Below are 18,767 nucleotides of genomic sequence, written 5' to 3' on the forward strand. Positions count from 1 at the left end.
GGCTTTCTCTAGTTGCGGCACGGGCTTTCTCTAGTTGCGGCGAACAGGGGCTACTCTTCATTGGGTTGCGTGGTCTTCTCATTGCAGTGGCTTCTCTTGTTGCAGAGCACGGGCTCTAGGCGCATGGGCTTCAGTAGTTGCAGCATGTGGGGCTCAGCAGTTGTGGCGCACGGGCTTAGTTGCTCCGCGGCATGTGGGATCTTCCCGGACCAGGGCTTGAACCCATGTCCCCTGCATTGGCAGGCTGATTCTTAACTTCTGCACCAGGGAAGCCCTCTACTGAGAATCTTAAAGCACATACTCTGTTAAAATAACTTTCCTTCCAGGAGTCAGGAATGGCGTATAATTACTTATTTTATTTATGGAATAATTGAGATAACACACTACATTCACTCAGAGGAGGAGATTCTTTTATTGTGTTGTTGTTTTATCTAATATTGCAGTTCTCTGATTCTGAATGTGTATTTTTAATTTTTCTTAACTGGGGTGAAATTCACATAAGAGAAAATTAACCATTTTAAGTGAACAATGCAGTGGCATTCAGTACATTTGCCACGTTGTGCACCACCACCTCTACTAACTTCCAAAATCTTTTCATCTTCACCCCAAAAGAAACCCTGTACCCATTAAGCAGTCACTCTCCATGCTCCCCACCCTCCAGCCCTTGGAACCACCAAGAACTTTCTGTTTCTATGGATTTACCTATTCTAGAAATTACATATAAGTGGAATTATATGTGACCATCTGTGTCTGGCTTCTTTCACTTAGCATAGTGATGTCAAGGTTGGTCCGTGTTGTAGCATGTATCAGTACTTCATTCCCATGTGTTTTTAACAGCATGCGACTCTAACACTTTCCAGTCTCTAGTGCTTTCAAGCTAACGTTGGCTTGAAAAATAAAAGCAAAGATAACAAATCCATGGGGTTATATTTCATATTCAACTTCTAGAAAGCCAAAGTATTGTGGAACACACAGATTTACCCAAGAACTGCAGGATGCCTCCCTCCACAACGAGGCATCCCCATTTATTGGGCCATTCCTAGTGTTACTGAAAGCAATGAATAGCCTATAGCCTGTTGGAGATCTTCAACTTTGAAATGCCTTTAAAAAATTTTTTTTTTATTTGAAAGAACTTTCTTCCATGGTCTTCAGCCGTGTGATTTACATACAAGAACATCACAGCTTTTGTAGTTAACTCTGAAAAGCCTTTCCCTGGTCCCTTTTGGTGCATTCTGTCAATGACCATAGAGTGACACCTCCACACTAACTCAGGCTGCCTGTCAGGTATGATAACACCTGCAGAGCTGAAATACAGTTGAAGTCCATCACTGAAACTTCAGCAGGGATCACTTCTCTGCTTTCAGAAAAGTGGCATTTTGGTAGTGGCAGGAAACAATTCCAGGGGACAGCTATGCTTCTAAAGTATAGCAATTTAGTCAATAAGTCAGGCTTTATCGACAAAGTGTGCATCTGTAAGAGTGTGTCAAGATGTACTAACAAAAAGATGTGAGAGTCCCTGGGAGCTTTATGGGCAGAGAACTACTGTGGGAATTGACTATTTATTGAAAGTGCTTAACAACAGACAGCTGTGTAGAGATGTCATCATAATAGATGTCTTCTCTTTGTGAGTTCTTACAATTTTAGTGGGCCTTTCAGAGTACAGAATGTCTGTCTTCCTTAGAGCACGATTACTAAAGTTGATCGTTGAAAGCAGAGCTCTCAACCTTTTCTATGCCAATACACATACAGGAAAAGATATTAGAGCAGCACATCGGGGTCAATGGTCAAAGCTGATCATGTCTGGAGATGACTGGACCAGGGGTTCTGGTCACTCCGGGCCCCATGAGCCATCCCTAGGGCTCAGAGTTCAGTATTGCAGCACACCAGCTTGGAGGCGCTGATCTAAATCATTGTGTGCAATGCAATATTATCCATAAACATTTGTCATTCGAGACTCTTCCGTCACAGGAAGTCTCTGTTTGCAAAAGCTGCTTTGCAAACTTGATTCTCTGTCTTGAGGTACTGTCTTGAATATGGTGGATGTAACACAGCAAAGATAAAAAATGAACTCTTGTGTGATGTTTTCTTGAGTCTCTTTGAAACTTCCTTGAGATCTGTGATCCATTCAGTGAGACAGACCTTGGCAGTTAGCCAGCAAATAATGGTCCTCACGTTCACATTGACATTTTGATATACATTTTAAAAAGCTGAATGTTTTTAGGATGTGTGATATTAAGAGGAAGGGATTACATATGTGGTAAATTCTTTTCATAGTTTTCCACAATTCTCTGAACAGATGGATCAAACTCTCTCATCCAGTGATTACTCTGAAATTAATAAGTTATGAGTTTGAGTGGCACTGTGAGAACAATACAATATGTGATGCTCTGGTTCTTACTGTTCTTTTTGACGGCTGTTTTCATAAACTGACATTCATATTTGGCCTTGCCTGCTGGGCACTGAACCACAGAGCCCGTGGACACATGAAATGACCAGTACCTACAAATTAGTGAGAGGCACTAATAGCTTCTCTGAGCGTGCATACCAAGGGATTTGTACTTCAACAGTCATTCTCGATGTAGTAGCTATGATCAATAAATACTAACCAACGGAAAAAAAGCATATTGATCAGGGCTAACTGCATCAGAAAAACAGGAAATCACTGTGGATATATTTTATGCAAGTCAGAGCCTTTCCACAATAGAAAGAAAATGGACCTATCACAGCAGGTAACTTAAAGAAATCTGTTGGTCTTAAAACATCTACCAACCTGAAATACTTCTACTACCTTCCTGATGAGTCTGCCATTCCCTTCTCATCATGCAAACCATTAAATTCTGATAATCTACACACGACAAGCAATTCCAAGTGGCTCCAAATGTCCTTCTTCTGCTACGTGGCCTGTTTAAAAAGACTGAAGAAATGTGTGGAGAGAAAGAGAAAAAAAAAAAAATAACCTGGACATTGTTGTCCAAATACTTCACCTATGTCTGGCATCTAGTTACATTCAATGAAGGGATGAAAAAAGTGAATGAATGAAAAAAGATGCATTTCTGCTTGGGTAAGTCCCTCTTAAGGCTCTTCTGGACTCTCAGGTGATAGTACACCTGCAGAGATCTAGCCTCCTCCCAATTCTGTGACCAAAATCTTTGCATTTGATGTCTTTGTTAATTGATAGGTGTCCCATCAGGAGATAAAGATGGGTGTAAGAATCAGCCCAGGTACCCTGACTTTCCAAGGAGGTACTAGGGAGTCGCTCTGACTGGCCCACCCCTCATTCTAGCAGAATGGGATAGGTCAGAGAAAATGGTTTGCTTTAACGTTTTAATCAATCCCTAAGAATTTCACTCCAAAGGATTTGCCACCCCTCCCATTTGTGCAGGTTGATACTCCTTTATAAGTTCTCTTTTCCTGTGAAAATGTGGTCCACAAGAAACCACAAGGTTCTGCTTATTGAAAGGACATAAATACATAAGTTACTTTCAATGCCAAAGTTGTCTCCAAATCCTAAGGAGGGAAAAAACAAAATATCGAAGCGGCTGTTGGGTCTCTATTTTACCTGCTAATGGAAGAAGCATAGAGACTCTTCTCTTTGTGTCCACTATACATAAAACTTAGTTCTGTGTTTCCACACAATTTATGCACTGATGAGGAAGAATGTTCAAGCACTTCAATCCTAGAGGAAAGGAAAAAAAGGACAGGAAGATGAAAAGTATAGGAGAGGAAAGGTCATAGGGAAACAGAAGAAGAAAATGGACATGGAGTTGATGGAAGGGAGAAGCAGGGAAAGGAAAAGGAGAAAAAAATGCAGAGGTGACAATAGAAGTAAAGTAGAACACAAGAGAGGTGAAGCAAGTAAATGGTGAACTGATTCAGAGTTAAGGAGGAAAAGCTGTTTCCTAGTTTATTATTCAACCACAAATGTACATCCACCAAACGTCTACACTTTTTGTCGTACCTAGCATTGGTATTCAAAACACATGGATCGGATGAACGGATATGTTACAGATCATCCCTAAATTCATGCTTGTTCTAGGCCGGTGGTTTTCAACTTCAGAACTATTGACAATTTGGGCTAGATAATTCTTTGTTGTGGGGACTGACTTGTGCATTGTAGGATGTTTAGCGGCATCTCTGGTCTCTAGCCACTACATGTTCCCAGTCAGTTGTGACAGAGGAAAATGTCTTCTGTCATTGCCAAGTATCCCCTGAGGGCAAAATCACCCCTGGTTGAGAACCATTGTTCTAGGCGTATGGACCCAATGGAGTAAATCCACTCAGTGCTTGAAATATACTTGGTAATTAATGACAATACACTGTTAGGGACATCAAGGTACAAATATGTCATATTGTTTTAATTGTTCTCAGGAGACTGTAAATGTCCTCCTTTGGAGGAATGCTATAACAATATCATAGGAGGTTTTGTTTTTCCTAAAGTGTTTAGTTGGTAGATACGATGATTCATAATGATCATTAGCAATTGGTATACTAATAAATGTCATCAAGTGTCATGTCCATATATGTAGTTTGTTTACTTGTTCATTTTACACCTCTGTTATTACAAAAACTCTATTATAAACTCTATTTTCCCCAAACTCTACTAAACAGTGGGATTATATATTTTTAGTTCCAAGTTAAATCTGGTATGTGCCTGATACTCAGAAAAATTCAATGTGATTTTAATTGTCTCTTACTCTTCTCTCCAGTAGTCACTGGGAAGTTACTACAATCTACTTTTACTCCATATGAGAAGATCATTACTTGATCTTAAAAAACAAAACAAACCAAAAACAAAACAAAAAAACCTTAGCACGTACACAGAGAAGAAACACATGTAAGTGGAGACCAGAACTGAAAGACAGAATTCTAAGCATTTTTTTTCAAAGACAAAACAAAGCCAAATAATACCAAACTCAAGGTGCACAATGGCAAGAGGAATTCAGAAAGTTTTTCTAAATGTTACTCCCAATTGTCTTATGATCTAAATCATATTTCTCACTGTAGACCCTCAGATGTTTAGAAAGCAGAAACTGAAGTTATACAATGTCCCATTTCACAGGCTAGGAAACCAAGGCAGGGAGCCGATGAAAATAAAATAGATTCTTGTGACATGTTTGTCAAAGAGTATGTCAGATACAGAGAAGCACTGCTGGTTAATCCACATCCAGGCTCTGAATCCAATTTCAACTAAGCTTATCGAGTGCCTTTGATGGGGTCATTGCTGCACCACCTCATTCACCTGTGTTCTCTAATTTACTGCTCAGAACACCGTGTGTCATCAGTTCTGTCATTCACACTTTAAAGAAGAGGAGACAGGTTTAGTAAGGTAATGTAATTTTCCCATGTTCAAGAAACTCAGTAAGTGTCAGAACTGGGATGTGGACGGGGTCTTCTAATTCCAAGGTTACGGATTTTCCTCTAAACCATGCTAATTTCCATGAAGGGATGGTTGGGGGAAAATGGGGTGGAATTTTCCCCACAAAACACCCCCTCACATGGCTTACATGGCCAGAATCCCTCATCTTTCACATCTATGTTCTAGTCATGTGAATGACATAATCCCTAAGATGGGAGAGAGAACATCCAGGTCTGGAGGTGCTGAGCATGACTACAAAAGTCAAAAACATCTCTGTGGAGGTGGGAAAGCATCCTAGATACCTGTCTGTCTGTGTGTGTGTGTGTGTGTGTGTGTGTGTGTGTGTGTGTGTGTGTGTGTGTGTGTGTGTGTGTGTGTGTGTGTGTGTGCCCATATTTACATAACCATCTCTTTGTACAGTTGCCTAACACATTTTCTGATGTTCTTTTTGTACTCTGGTTTCTTTCATTTGGTTACAGACCCCTGAAGGGTAAGGACTCTATTGATTGTTTCTCTTGGGTCTTTCGACCGTACCTAGAGCAGAGCTCTGCCTGTAATAAAAGCACATTTCCTATTATTGTCTGATTTATATAAGACATTGCTGGTTACACAAAGTAATCAGATGTGTAGAAATTGGTAATACACGTAGTGTTATTTCTTCATGTATTTGGGTATGGAAGCATCTCTCTTTAAGTTTCCTAAGATCCCTGTGAGTACTATTAAATTAAATAAAAAATCCAATGTTGCATAATCTTATTTATAGTCTAAACAGCAGGAAACTTGGGGAATGCTCGAAATACACTATTTAAAAATTCCTTTTGTTAAACAGTGCTTTAACCAGAGTTAAAATCACTCACTAGGAGAGGAGCCCTTAAAAATTATAAAATAATCGTGCTTAATACTGTATCTCACAGTCTTCCTTTGAAATTGATTATCCTCCTACTTTCATGTTTTGGTAATCTTATATTCCATGTCACTCATTTATATAATGCTGGGGTCTCATGAGCTAATTAAAAATAATTATTTTCCAAGTATATGTGTTATAAGTTGAGGGTACAAAATCCAGAAATTATAGAAAAGTGTAAGAAAGAAAAGAGTATCATCTATAGCTCAGGGATAACCACTATACCTCTGGTTTTGGATGGTCTGCCTTTGAGTCTGGTTTCCATATACACATGCATATACAACCCCTCTCTCCTCCCCCACGTGTATATGTGTGTGTGTGTGTGTGTGTGTGTCTTTGTCTCTCTCTCTGTGTGTATACTTTAAAAAGTAAACTGGAATTATACTCTTTACAGTTTATGTATGTATATATTTTGTTGTTGTTGTTGATGTTTTTTGTTTTTGTTTTTTTTTTGCGGTACGCGGGCCTCTCACTGTTGTGGCCTCTCCCATTGCGGAGCACAGGCTCCGGACGCACAGGCTCAGCGGCCACGGCTCACGGGCCCAGCTGCTCCGCGGCATGTGGGATCTTCCCGGACCGGGGCACGAACCCGTGTCCCCTGCATCGGCAGGCGGGCTCCCAACCACTGTGCCACCAGGGAAGCCCAACAGTTTATATTTTTATGTAACATTATATTATGAGCGTTTCATCATTTTTTGTAAACACACCTTTTACTGGATAGAAAATATGCCATCATTTGTATATAGTATAATTTAACTAATTTCATACTGTGAACATTTAACTGGCTTAAAATTTTTGTCTCAAATAACAGCATAAAGAATTTCCTTATTCCCAAATCTTTATCTGCATTTATATTTATCTTCCTTCTTATAGAGTTCTAGAACTCACATTATTGGTTAAAAAGGCAGAATCATTAGGTTTTCCAGGAAGGTTATATTTCCTACTACAAATTGCACATGGGAAGGATTACCTAAAGTAACCTCATCAGCATTAAACAGTATCATTTAAAAATTAGTGCTTCGCAGGGAGATCAGCTCGGTGCTTTGTGACCGCTGGGAGGGGTGGGATAGGGAGGGTGGGAGGGAGGGAGATGCAAGCGGGAAGAGATATGGGAACATATGTATATATATAACTGATTCATTTTGTTGTGAAGCTGAAACTAACATACCATTCTAAAGCAATTATACTCCAATAAAGAAAAAAAAAAAAAGAAAATACAGGTAAAATTGACATATCTCTGTCAATGTCAATAAGAAAAAATATAAGGTAAGCACAAATAAATAATATTAAGAGTTGAAAAAAAGTCGTATCTATAGATGTCGCACAGAAAAAAAAAATAAAAAAAAATTAGTGCTTCTGCTCTGAGAGGCAAATGATAATATCCTATTGCTACTTTAATTTGCATTCTTTTGATTGTTAGTGAGTTTGATTTTTAATAAGTTTATTAATGTAATTAAGCAAACCCAGTTCATTAGCTTCAGTTCAAGTTTTAAGAATAAACACAGGGGAGCTACAGAAGCAAATATCGAAAGGATAATGGTTTCTCCGTTTTCATATAGAAAAATAAAACTCTGGGAATGACAATGGCAAGGAAAATCATTCTTCAATCTTTTCAGTAATATTCTCATTTTGATAGATGCTTGCTGGGATCAAGGTATAAGAAAGGCAGGGGACTTTGGCTCTTTAATCCATGTTTATTGTAATGTTAACAGTAAATATTCAAATGATCGTTAGAAAATTTGAACATACTAGGTCACATAGTTGGTTGACTGTAACATGGGATTCTTGAACGAATGAGAAATTACTTTTTCAGTGATTTTATTATCACCTGCTTAACAGCCACATGATGGTTCAACAAATAAACAAATGAACACAAAGTTATGAAAAAATGTCTTGTAAGTCGAGGCATAAACAATAGCCTTTCAATAGTTGAAAAAATGGGACACCATTTCAATTTCAATCTGAAGCACGGATCTTTAAATTGAGTATTCAGAATAGCTAGCTATCAGTTTAACCTTTCAATAAGCTGATGAGCCATACTTCCAGGCGTGGGTTTGGACCTTTTTAGGTCAGAAGCATAAATCTCCTCCAGATTAGTAGATTGGCAAGAATAAACGACCACTTGGACTTGGTTATGGTTTCCCCCTAGTTGTTTTACTTTGGAATCAGCTAATAAGTATGCAAAAGAGTGATGAAAAATCAAAAAAATATATATGATTGGATGTGGTTCCCACTGCCTTTGAAATTCTTTCCAGAAATCCTGAAGTACAGTAGTTTAGCAGCCTATGTGGAGCGAGAAATCTGCCAAAGGAGTCTGGAATTTTGTGCTCACTGAATTTTGTAACTTTCACTTAGGGAAGTTCATGTAGAATTGGAGAGTCCGACTGCTACCATATAGGCAATGTCTTGCTTTTCTGCAGTTAATTTCTTCCTCCTATTTTTCACTTATCATTTGGCCTATATAAGGCCCCAAACCTAACATATGTCTGCTGCTTGTGACTTCTATTATTTCATGCATCTTTTATGCAGTTCTTTGCAGAGCTGATCTAGTTTATAGTAAACCATTTTAAAGTGCCAGTCATGGAGACATATCCATGAGCTATAAATTTAATATCATGAAAATGCATAGTAAATTAGGGCAAGGTAAGTTTGATACTAATGTTTTCCTTAAAAATATATATATGTACCATAAATACATATATGCAAATATTATATATTTGTGTTTATACCTTCAAACATAATATATACAGTATCAAAAGTTGCTTCTAAATGATCTTGTTCTAAAATTCATTCTAAGTGGGTAAAGTTATTGCTCTATGAGCTAAAATTTGTAAATAGATGAATTCATTAATTGATTTGTTCATCCTAAAAATATTTACTGAGTTAAAATTTGCCAACTGCCACATTCATTCACTCATTCATTCATTCATTCATACCTCAACCCAACAATCATTAATTGATTCTCTCCTTAAATCAATGCACTATACCACAGTGAATAGGATATTGTCCTTTCACTAAGAAACTCAGAGGAATTTTTGCTAAAAATGATAGTAGAGGCTCCATATTGTCTCTGCCTAAGGGGTTAAGGCAATGTTTTCTTTTGGCTGGGGAAATTCTGCATTTAGGAAATTAGGAAACATTTGGACCGCTCTATTAAATGATAATTACCTCTTGACAGATATTGATAAAATTTAATCAGTAACACTGAATACGTTTAGATGAGTTTGAGAAGAGTAACATACTTGGTATGATATGCATTTGTAAGTGCTAAAATGTTTAGGATATTAATAAGGAAACATAAAACTAGAGTGACCTTTAATCTTGTAATTGCAAATGGAAATACATATGCGCCTAATCAAAAGGCCTTGTGCTGCGTATCTAAAAGTTAGGTACATTCCTGATTCACTGGGTCTTCAAAATTGAGATTCTATGTCTTAGAGAGCATTTCTATCCATACTTCCACAAGTTGTAAGCCATGCAGGATAAGGTGATAATGGATAGCAGTTAAAAAGAGGCTTTCCAGTTACACAGACTTGAGTTCAAATGCTGAGTTAGTCATTTATTAGTGTGACCTAGGGCAGATATTTAACCTCAGCCTGCAATTTCCTTGTTCATAAAATAATAGCCGTTTCACAGGGTTGTTATAATAATTAAATGAGATAATGTACAAAAAGCTTCAGTGACACTTCCTGGCATTGAGCAAATGCTTAAGGCATAGCACTATTATTAGATAAAATGTCATCATGATTTTCTTTTCAGGTCAACTCTCAAAGTAACCAATTTCAAGAGCACCTAAAGATATTGTGTTGGTCTGTGCTTTTAAACTAACTAATCTGGGGGCTTACTTTGTAGCCTGCCAATCAAGCAAAATGATTCTGATTATCCAGTTTACCAACCTAATATCTGGGACTAGAAACTATGCTAGCCTTTTTGATCCCCTCAGTCATCCACTAATGAGCGATTTTACATAGAAAAATCCTTTTAGTTTAATAAAGAGTTGAGATATTAATAAAAGGTAGCATAACTTACATGCACTAAGTTATTGGTAATGATCTGATAAGCAAATCCTAAGCAGAACCATTTTTCTCCCATTTGTATTTAATTATTAGTTAACTTATGGATTGCCAGGTGCTGATTAAAACTGCCCAGCCAAATTCCAAACATGAGTGAGACGGGGACTCTCCCATGAATGCTACACTCCTGGGTTTTCCTTCTGACTACTCCCCATTTTAACGTGGCCCCTTTTCATTCCCTCTACTTGTGTAGAGTAAAAGAGTTATTCTAAGAAAACCTGTTGAAAATGGCCACGTGGAACCATCTTAGTCATCTTTGCTAAAAAATCATGCGTACATGAAAGAATATATTCAAACTGCAGATGTGGAATATATTGATTCATAGCATGTTGGAGATTTCAGTTATTCGGAACCAGAGCTATTTGACTGTAAACAGAGACATATTTAGGACTGGATGGAAAAAGAAAAAAGGGAGAAAATAACTTTTTATGGAGTTTCCAGTACATGCCACGTACTACGAAGACACTTTCATATGTTACCACACTTAATTCTCACAAAGACCTTGGAATGCATTATCAGTCCATATTTTTTTTTTTTTTTTTTTGCGGTATGCGGGCCTCTCACTGTTGTGGCCTCTCCCGTTGCGGAGCACAGCCTCCGGACACGCAGGCTCAGCGGCCATGGCTCACGGGCCCAGCTGCTCCGCGGCCTGTGGGATCTTCCCGGACTGGGGCACGAACCCGTGTCCCCTGCATTGGCAGGCGGGCTCTCAACCACTGCGCCACCAGGGACGCCCATCAGTCCATATTTTTAAGTCAGAAAACTCATCACAGAGAACTAAAGTAAATTCTTTCCCAAGATCATGGAGCCAGAAAGGCATGGGGCTGTAATTTGAACTTAGAACTGATTGAAAGTCTATCCTTCCTGTACTACACAATGCTGAGATAATAGGTTTGCTTCTCCAAGAGGATATATCAGTTCTTAATAAGTGTTTATTGGACACCTAGCTGCTGACAAGGATGGGGTTAGGGTGAGGCACAGTGATGTCACTGGGAGATGTAGCCTTTGACTCAAGGAGCTAAAAATCTAATTGGGCATTTAAAAATTTCTCTGACATCTTAAAATTTCTATGTCCATTTACAATACTCAGAATTCACAGAGTACTTAATGGCCTAATTAAAAGGGGCACTGATATAAAAAATGATACACTTTTTAGTTTAAAACGTAATAGAAAATCTTTGTGACCTTGGATTAGGTAAAGATTTCTTAGATTTAGTACTAATAGCATGATCAATGAAAGACAAAAGCTGATAAATTGGATTTTATCAAGATAAAATTTTTGCTCTGAGAAAGACACTAAGAGGATGAAAAGACCAGCCATACATGGGGAGAAAACATCTCCAAACCGCAAACCTAACAAACAACTGATATCCAGAATATCTAAAGAACTCTCAAAACTCAACAATAAACAACTCAATTAAAAAATGAACAAAAGATTTGAATGGACATTTGGCTAAAGAGGATATACAAATGGAAAATAAGTACATGAAAAAATACATAATCTCATTAGTCTTTAGGGAAATGCAAATTAAACCCACCATGAGATATCATTGTATCCCTATTAGAATGGCTAAAATAAAAACTAAACTAAACAAACAAGTAAAAAAAAAAAAAAAAGGCTGACAATACCATGTGCAAAGGAGGATGTAGATCAAGTGGAACTTTCATGAACTGCTGGTGTAAAAGCCAAATCGTACAGCCATTCTGCAAAACAGTTCAGCAGTTTCCCACAAAGGTAAACATATACTTGTCATATGACCCCCAAAATTCTACTCCTAGGTATTTCAGATGAAATGAAAATCCATGTTCACACAAAACCCTGAATGTACTGCTCATATTTGCCCAAATCTGGCAACAACCCAATGTCCCTCAGCTGAGGAATAGATGAACTGTGGTACATCCATATAGTGGAATACTACTCAGCAATACAAAGGAATAAGCTATGGATACATGCAAGAACATCTGTCTATCTATCATATATACTGCATTTGAATGAACCTCAAATGCATTATGGTAAGCAAAAGAAGACGGACTCAAAGGCTGTATACTGTATGATTCCACTCATGCAGTATTCTGGAAATGACAAAACTACAGAGAATAATTCTGTTCTCTATTAAGGATGGGGAACGAGTTCAACTACAAAGGGGTGGCATAATGGGGGTAGAATGATGGAACTATTCTGTATCTTAATCGTGGTGGTGGTTATATGACTCTGCGTTTGTCAAAACTCATAAAAATATATGCCAGAGAGTGAATCTTACTGCATATAACGTTTTAAAAGATGAAAATTAAATTCAAAACAGAGAAAAAAGAAGGCACTGAGATTTAGGAAATTCAGCAACCGATTCTATTCTTTCTTACTTAGTCTTGGAGGAGAGCGGAAGGTACCTGCAGGGGCTGGGGTCTCGATCTAGACTTATTTCTTGAAGTATATCACATCTGTACTCTCCAGGATTTGTGCAGCCTAAAGTGACAATTTACAAGGTCTTGGAGCTCAGAGGCTTTTTTTTTGCCTCTACTGGGGCTGGCCTGGGATCCCCAGAGCTGCTAGACTGCCTATCCAACGGGCACACCCTCAGGAGAATCCAACTAACTCAGTGCAATTCCAAATACAATTTTTTTCTCTACTGCCACCTAGCTCTTTAAAGATAGAGTCAACAGAAAAAGTTCTTATATTAGCTAATCCTTTGAAGGTGAGAAAATTAGGCAATTCTGGAAGTATATTACCTTTCTAAGCTGACTAGGGTCCTGTTAAGCAACAATTTCCTAAATGGAATAGCAAATGTAACAAGACTCTAATTTATGATCAAGGCATTAGTAAAAGCAAATAGGATCCAAAGGCACCTTGGCTATTGTTAGAATCTCCACACAATCACTATCAACTACTTCCAAACGTTGCAATTTCCAAATGTCTCTCATATACCTCACGTAACCTTAAGTGCATTTTAAAAGCAGGGAAATTTCAGGTGTCTGGGAGAGTTGCTGGTGACAACACTAAGAAAAAGATGCATTTTATGAATTTATCAGAGGCAAATATCTACCATACACACTGGGAAAAACCTTTATTTTTCCAGGTGTCAGCTTGAGTATCTAACATTTTAATTTATGTTCTGATATCTTTGAGAATAAACGTGTTCCTGTCATCAAAATAATTGCCTTTCCTATGAGTGGAATTTGTAATCGCACCATCATTCCATATCCTCTAACCTAGAGTGGACATGCCACGCAAGTTAGTAGGTTTTCATCAGAGGGTAACGTCGTAAATCCTGAGTGGGGAGGTCCTTTGCCCACCAGTTTTCAGACCATGATGACGATTTCATTTAAGGAAAACAAAACAAAACAAAACAAAACAAAACACCTCCAACCAGATGCAAAGAAACCCAATCCTACTATTCAGAATAAAGATTTTGGTTTCTGGAAGACATGGAGTGAATATATTACTACAGTGTCTACAAGTTTCTTCATATATTTAACAAAGACCTTCCTCGTTAGAGCCATAAAGATTAATAAACTTCTCTCATACAAAAAAGTATCTTTTGAAAAGATACTTTAAATGAAATTTACCTAATTAAGGCCACCTTTAAGTGAATTGTTCATTTTTCTCCTTAACCTGGCAAGTTAGCAGGTATCTAAAGAGACAGCCCAAACGACTATAATATCCCTACTTGCTTTTTCTGGTCTTTGTAAAGCTCAGACTACCAAGGCTTCCCTTGGGGACACCCAAGCAGTCAGTCCACCAGCATGGATCAAGATATGTGTAGAGGGCTTCCCTGGTGGCGCAGTGGTTGAGAGTCCGCCTGCCGATGCAGGGGACACGGGTTCGTGCCCCGGTCTGGGAAGATCCCACATGCCACAGAGCGGCTGGGCCCGTGAGCCATGGCCACTGAGCCTGCGCGTCCGGAGCCTGTGCTCCGCAACGGGAGAGGCCACAGCAGTGAGGGGCCCGCGTACCACAAAAAAAAAAAAAAAAAAAGATCTGTGTAGAAAGCCATTACTTATTTTCATATATTCATGTTCTAATAAATCTGGGGCTGAAGGAAAGCAATACGGGGAGTCTTTCCTTATTTGCATTCATTATTTGCTTTGTTATGTTTTGGTCCCTTCAGCTAATTTGGAATGAATCAAGGAATAATTATTTCTCTTTTTTTTTCTCAAGAGTATGTTTATCTAGGAATAGAATTATAAAATACATTAAACTCTCAAAATATGTTCATTTGACATATTCATAAAAGCATATTCAAGATGCATAAATAAAAATGAATGCTTTTTTTGTATTTATGCCAACCTAATTTAGGCCTTTATAAAACAATAACAGGGTAGGATTATTTCTGAGACTAACCCAATCATGTCTTTGGGTTTCACTATGCATCTGCATGCGCATGCCTGGGTATGCACTTCCTCCTCAGCTGTGCAGGCAACTGCTACCCAATATTTTAATATTATTAATAACTCTAGTGAAAAGTATCAACTATACTGTAGAATTAAAAGGGAAAATGAGAAGCCAACTTTGAAGTATTATAATCTATTTAGGATTAATTTATGAATATAATAATGGGGACTAATTCTGGTACCCCAATGAAGATTTGGAATTCAGTGACTTAAATGAACCAGAGGAGTTTTGTGAAGGAAAGGGGCACTGGACATTTAATGTAGACTACAAGGCTATTTGGAGCTCTTACACCTAAAAAAGGAAACTTTTCCCTTGCTGTTGAAAACTGAGGTAATTGTACGTATAAATGCAAAGTATCTCTTCTCATAACACTTAAAAATTGAGTCTTTTATATTCTATAACTTTTTTTTTTTTTTTTTTTTTTTTTGCGGTACGAGGGCCTCTCACTGCTGTGGCCTCTCCCGTTGCGGAGCACAGGCTCCGGACGCACAGCCTCAGCGGCCACAGCTCACGGGCCCAGCCGCTCCGCGGCATGTGGGATCTTCCCAGACCGGGGCACGAACCCATGTCCCTTGCATCGGCAGGCGGACTCTCAACCACTGCGCCACCAGGGAAGCCCCTATTCTATAACTTTTAAGCTAGAGTGATTTCATTTCAAAAGCATCTCTTCCACTTCCATGTAAATGACTCTTGGCTGCGTTCTATCCCAAACCTTTGGTCTTGTATGAAAACTCATCAGGACTTTGTCTTCAAGGACGTGCTTGCAGCTCATATTTTCCTTTGTTACTCTTAACACTGTTTAGTACCTTTCTTTAGGGGCTAGAGACGAATCCAGTGATCAAAAGCCTTTCTTTCTTTTTTTTTTTCCATTAACACAAATACACTAGCTTCTATTTTCATACCTGAATAGTTTACTAGAGTTCTCAAAATGCCTCTGTTGGACATAGACTATTGAGAAGGAAGAACAGATCATAATTTGGCTTCTCTCTTGTCTCAAAAGATGCTGTCTACTTTGTTTAAAACATGCAGCTGTTATGTACATTCCAAAATGTTTACTTACTTTTTTATTGATAAGCTTATTAAACCAAAGTTGTTCCTTTATGCCCTTCCTATCACTAGTAATAGAAAAAGGCAACCAAAAGTAGAAAGAAGATATTAGTTTCCCCAATCTTTACTTTTATGAATATTTTCAGCATTTATTTTATATTTCAAGACAAGAGTCTGTAGGGTTGTCCACGTATGATATTTTCATAATACCTAGTATCATTCTGTATACATCCTAGGTACTTGATAAGTGTTTTTAATTGTTTTAACCATAAATGCAGAATAATTATTATGAAATCTAGAGATCACTTACAGAACATATAGTAGTACTTTCTACGAAGAAAAAATGCATTTTATTAACAGATGTAATTTTACTACATGGCTGATGAGTTTCAGGTTTATTCTTGCCCTCTGGGCAAGAATGATAGCAACTGATTTAAAATCACAGCTCCAAGAGTTCCTTCTGTACTACAAAGCAAGCATTTTGGGGGCAAAAGATGAGTTTTTACAGAAGAAAGAATTTTCCCTTTGGGATCTTACTGGTTTTCTCACTATTTCAATCTTAAGTTAGCTAAATTGAGCCACTTCCGAAATCCTTCACACCAAATGCTCAACCTAAGTTCCTCTCTTGCCTCTCAAGGAAAATGTGGTGGAGTTCATTCTTCACAAAGGAGCCTGGACACATCTCACACTCTACTTGTGAAGGGGCATCAGCCCAATCAGCACATAAATCATTTAGCAAGAAATAGCTGTCTTATTAAATTTAACCTCTTCATTAGGTTTTTTTCAGTTCAGACTTCCTTTATATTCGCAAAGCCATTTCTTTCTTTAAAAATGTCTTAAGACTCCTAGGGCATTGGGTTGACCTGAGAGGCAGAAGAAGTGGCCTGCTCCAGAGGAAAAAGATCCATTTTCATTCCTTTGGAAATTTCTGAAGTTATAATCTCAGCATTGTCAAGGGGATGGTACATTTCCTCTCAAAAGATAATTGCAACTACAAAGGAATGGAGTGGAAGAGGAATTGTTCTCATCTCAAATGCCATATTCATGATCTAGTAATGTGAATTTCATGTACTGATAAGTATTGATACTGTTTTAATGGATTTACATGAAGATATTTTAAATCATAATTTTCATTTCAATTAAATATCAAGTGACATGTTATGCTAAGAACTGTAGAGAATAAAAATAAAACATTTTGGGGGCTTCCCTGGGGGCAAAGTGGTTAAGAATCCACCTGCCAGTGCAGGGGACACGGATTCAGCTCTGGTCCAGGAAGATCCCACATGCTGTGGAGCAACTAAGCCTGTGCGCCACAACTACTAAGCCTGCGCTCTAGAGCCTGTGAGCCACAACTACTGAGCCCATGTGCCACAACAACAGAAGCCTTCATGCCGCTGAGATTGGTTCAAGATGGCAGAGTAGAAGGACATGCTCTCACTCCCTCTTGCGAGAGCACTGGAATCACAACTAACTGCTGAACAATCATCGACAGGAAGACACTGGAACTCATCAAAAAAGATACCCCACAAAGGAGAAGCCACAATGAGATGGTAGGAGGGGCGCAATCACAATAAAATCAAATCCCATAACTGCTGGGTGGTGACTCACAAACTGGAGAACACTTATACCACAGAAGTCCACCCACTGGAGTGAAGGTTCTGAGCCCCACATCAGGCTTCCCAACCTGGGGGTCCAGCAACGGGAGGAGGAATTCCTAGAGAATCAGACTTTGAAGGCTAGTGGGATTTGATTGCAGGACTTTGACAGGACTGGGGGAAACAGAGATTCCACTCTTGGAGGGCACACACGAAGTAGTGTGCGCACCGGGACCCAGGGGAAGGAGCAGTGACCCCATAGGAGACAGGCCTACGTGCTAGTGTTGGAGGGTCTCCTGCAGAGGCGGGGGGTGGTTGTGGCTCACCGTGGGGACAAGGACACTGGCAGCAGAAGTTCTGGGAAGTACTCCTTGGTGTGAACCCTACCAGAGTTCACCATTAGCCCCACCAAAGATCCGGGAAGTCTCCAGTGTTGGGTCACCTCAGGCCAAACAACCAACAGGGAAGGAACCCAGCCCCACCCATCAGCAGGCAAACAAAGTTTTACTTAGCTCTGCCCACCAGAACAACACCCAGCTCTACCCACCACCAGTCCCTCCCATCAGAAAACTTGCACAAGCCTCTTAGATAGCCTCTTCCACCAGAGGGCAGACAGCAGAAGCAAGAAGAACTACAATCCTGTAGGCTATGGAACAAAAACCACATTCACAGAAAGACAGACCAGATGAAAAGGTAGAGGGCTATGTACGAGATGAAGGAAAAAGATAAAACCCCAGAAAAACAACTAAATGAATTGTAGATCGGCAACCTTCCAGAAAAAGAATTCAGAAAAATGAGAGTGAAGATGATCCAGGACCTCAGAAAAAGAATGGAGGCAAAGATCGAGAAGATGCAAGAAATGTCTAACAAATACCTAGAAGAATTAAAGAACAAATAAACAGAGATGAACAATACAATAACTGAAATGAAAAATACACTAGAAGCAATCAACAGCAGAACACCTGAGGCAGAAGAACAGATAAGTGACCTGGAAGACAGAATGGTGGAATTCACTGCTGTGGAACAGAATAAAGAAAAAAGAATGAAAAGAAATGAAGACAGCCTAAGAGACCTCTGGGACAATGTTAAATGCAACAACATTCACATTATATGGGTCCCAGAAGGAGAAGAGAGAGAGAAACGACCCGAGAAAATATTCGAAGAGATTATAGTTGAAAACTTCCCTAACATGGGAAAGGAAATAACCACCCAAGTACAGGAAGTGCAGAGAGTCCCAGGCAGGATAAACACAAGGAGAAACACACCGAGACGCACAGTAATCAAATTGGCAAAATTAAAGACAAGGAAAAATTATTGAAAGCAACAAGGGTAAAACAACATGTAACATACAAGGGAACTCCCATAAGGTTAACAGCTGATTTCTCAGCAGAAATGCTACAAG

The 18,767-nt window shown here is 38.8% G+C and overlaps 1 protein-coding gene across 10 annotated transcripts in view; it reads right to left on the minus strand.

Moving 5' to 3' along the window:
• The window catches only part of B3GALT1 (beta-1,3-galactosyltransferase 1), a 602,186-nt gene that overhangs the window by 74,500 nt on the left and 508,919 nt on the right, over nt 1-18,767 (minus strand). Inside the window, exon 2 of one of the 10 annotated variants that reach the window (XM_067741656.1) lies at nt 3,560-3,676. The exons of the other annotated variants lie outside the window; for them this stretch is intronic. The gene's annotated coding sequence lies outside the window, so the exon portion shown is untranslated. The remainder of the gene's footprint in view (nt 1-3,559; nt 3,677-18,767) is intronic. 10 annotated transcript variants of the gene reach the window in all.

This window comes from Pseudorca crassidens, chromosome 6, assembly GCF_039906515.1.
Source record: "Pseudorca crassidens isolate mPseCra1 chromosome 6, mPseCra1.hap1, whole genome shotgun sequence".
Classification (NCBI taxonomy): Eukaryota; Metazoa; Chordata; class Mammalia; order Artiodactyla; family Delphinidae; genus Pseudorca; species Pseudorca crassidens.